The following is a 3573-nucleotide window of genomic DNA, read 5'->3' on the forward strand; positions in this document are numbered from 1 at the left end:
ACGGCTAACGAATAGATCACGTGGATCAACTTGTGTGTCTCTGGGGTGCCTTTGCCTCAGTATATAAAGGACTAGAGGGGGGGAGGCGGCCGGCCAAGGAGGGCGCGCCAGGAGAGTCCTACTCCCACTAGGAGTAGGATTCCCCCCCCCCCCAATCCTAGTTGGAATAGGATTCGCGGAGGGGGGAAAAGAGAGAGAGGGGCCGCCCCCCTCTCCTTGTCCTATTCGGACCAAGGGAAGGGAGGGGCGCGCGGCCCATGTAGGGCTGCCTCTTCTCTTTTCCACTAAGGCCCATCATGGCCCATTTAGCTCCCGGGGGGTTCCAGTAACCTCCCGGTACTCCGGTAAAATCCCGATTTCACCCGGAACACTTCCGGTATCCAAACATAGGCTTCCAATATATCAATCTTTATGTCTCGACCATTTCGAGACTCCTAGTCATGTCCGTGATCACATCCGGGACTCCGAACAAACTTCGGTACATAAAAAATGCATAAACTCATAATATAACTGTCATCGTAACCTTAAGCGTGCGGACCCTACGGGTTCGAGAACAATGTAGACATGACCGAGACACGTCTCCGGTCAATAACCAATAGCGGGACCTGGATGCCCATATTGGCTCCTACATTTTCTACGAAGATCTTTATCGGTCAGACCGCATAACAACATACATTGTTCCCTTTGTCATCGGTATGTTACTTGCCCGAGATTCGATCGTCGGTATCTCAATACCTAGTTCAATCTCGTTACCGGCAAGTCTCTTTACTCGTTCTGTAATACATCATCCCACAACTAACTCATTAATTGCAATGCTTGCAAGGCTTAAGTGATGTGCATTATCGAGAGGGCCCAGAGATACCTCTCCGACAATCGGAGTGACAAATCCTAATCTCGAAATACGCCAACCCAACATGTACCTTTGGAGACACCTGTAGAGCACCTTTATAATCACCCAGTTACGTTGTGATGTTTGGTAGCACACAAAGTGTTCCTCCGGCAAATGGGAGTTGCATAATCTCATAGTCATAGGAACATGTATAAGTCATGAAGAAAGCAATAGCAACATACTAAATGATCGGGTGCTAAGCTAATGGAATGGGTCATGTCAATCAGATCATTCAACTAATGATGTGATCCCATTAATCAAATAACAACTCTTGGTCAATGGTTAGGAAACATAACCATCTTTGATTAACGAGCTAGTCAAGTAGAGGCATACTAGTGACACTTTGTTTGTCTATGTATTCACACAAGTATTATGTTTCTGGTTAATACAATTCTAGCATGAATAATAAACATTTATCATGATATAAGGAAATAAATAATAACTTTATTATTGCCTCTAGGGCATATTTCCTTCAGGTTGAATATGTCCAACTGAGTTCAAGTCTTAGACTTGTCGCGGATGCTTGCATTGCATACATGTGAAGTGTTGGTATTACGCTTCACAAAGATCTACTCTAGCAATTATTTCGTAGTGACCAAACTAATGTTTCACATGCATATACTTCTCTATTTATGGAAGTTTGTTTCGTTCTCAATATTGACTTAATCACATGAAAGCAAGAAAGCCTTGAACACGTTTTTGGAGCTTCAAACCATGTAATACGATTTGTAGGTTAGTTTCAATGGTGCGACCACATTTTACATGTTTAGCCTGTAAAATCGATAGAAATATGTGGTCAGTCATACATATTTGTTGATTTTGTGCAAATCTAAATCTCTCAACGGCGCCATCTTCTCCTATGATAACACCAACTATGATTTAAGGGGCACTACAGTGAAGATGAAAGGTGGACATAGCGAGGCCTCCTCCATCTCGGATGATAGGAGGATGATCACTGCATTTCATTCTCCTCAATGTTACCTAGTCTAAAGGAAAGTAAGCTAATGAACCCAAGTCAGCTCTCAAAAAAGGTGTACGTGGTTGGGGTGTGACGAAATGGCCCCCGAGTTCATCTGCTCCCCGGGTGAATAGTAAAATAAATAAATAAAATACTAGAAAAGATGTTCGAGTGCGTGATGTTCATGCCAAATTTGGTGGCGTTTGAACATCTGAGTAGCTCTTGAGAAAAAAACAAATTTGAGGTCTGTGAGAAAGTTTACTGTTTGAACCCAATTTATTTTTGTTTTTGCTAATAGCTACTTAGATGTCCAAATACCACGAAATTTGGCATGGACATCACACACTCGAACATCTACCATTCATTTTTTAGATTGTTTTTAGTTTTTATAGTATTTTTGTACTGTTCATCAAGATTAGACGAGCTCAGGCTCAGACTTGGATATTCATACGCGATTGCTCATACTCTCAGGTTTGGTGCACTTGGTCTATTCAAGTAAGAAATGTAAGAATTTCTTTGATTCGGTCCATTTTGCACCCTGTATATATCTCTCGCAGTTGGTCCACTTAACATCATCATTCATTTAAACACCTAAAAGAGCAAAACGAGGCTAGCCTACACTCTAAGATAGTTGGGAGCAATGTTGTTGATGGCTATTAAATGAGAGGATATGCCCAAAGCATAGAAAAAAATTATAGACCCCCCCTCCGCGCCGCCTCCTCTGAGGCGACTCGAGGACGAACTCTAGCCTCCCCGCCTGCCTTGTCCTTGTCTCTCCCCTCTCTGCTGCTGCCATAGGTGCTCACCGGCGCGGCCGCGTGGCACCGGTGAAGGTGGCTGCGGGGATCCGAGCGGCTCCATCATGGGTGGAGTGCCTCGGTTTCCAGGGCGGTGGCCCTGGGTGGTGGCGCGTTGCGCGGCCTGTGCGGCGGGCAGCGCCGATGGGTGCAGGTGGGCCTCTTCCCCGGCTGTGTGGGCGACGGGGAGGTGATGGGCATCGGCTGCCACGACGCCCCCCCGCTAGTTGCTGGATTGCCATGTAGAAGCTTATCCTCGACCCCGATCTACTCCGTTCTGCGGTGGATCTGACCCCTGGTGGCTCCGACTGCCGTCCTCGGGTGCCGGTGCTTCGGATCTGGTGGCTGGAGGCGGATCCGGAGGAATCCCTTGGTCGGCGGAGTGCACACACCGAAGGCGGCGCCTTTCATTGTTGTCCCCTTGTTTAAGGCTTCGGCAAGGATCCCCTTCCTCCCACCCCTCCCTGGAGCTAAGGTAAAAGCCATAGACCCCCCTGTTCCAGGCGACAACGGCATCGTGGTGGCGTGATCCTTCCTGAAGGAGTTGTTTGGAGGCTGCTCGAGCGGTGGTGATGTTGGCGGCGGTTCGATGACGGCGTGTGGCGGCCAGGCTTCATCTTCGGCACCTGCTCGATTCTTAGTGTGGATGGTCCCGACCGTCTGTGTGAGGGGATCGGTGTCCCTCTCGGCGCCTATGGTTTCCGGCGATTCCTAACCTCGACCGATGTATTGTGCTGCCATTCTCGGCCTTCTCCGTGGTTCGGCGCCTTCATTCGACATCTCTCGTCTGACGTTCTATCTTGCCGCTCTCGGTGACGGTGCTTGGGTGGTTGTGTCCCTGTTGTGTGTGGGTTTTCTCCTGTTGTCTCCCCTTGGGCAGCTTGGTCACCTTGATTTGGGTTCTTGGGGAACCACTCTGCTGGTCGCCG

This window comes from Triticum dicoccoides, chromosome 3A, assembly GCF_002162155.2.
Source record: "Triticum dicoccoides isolate Atlit2015 ecotype Zavitan chromosome 3A, WEW_v2.0, whole genome shotgun sequence".
Taxonomy (NCBI): domain Eukaryota; kingdom Viridiplantae; phylum Streptophyta; class Magnoliopsida; order Poales; family Poaceae; genus Triticum; species Triticum dicoccoides.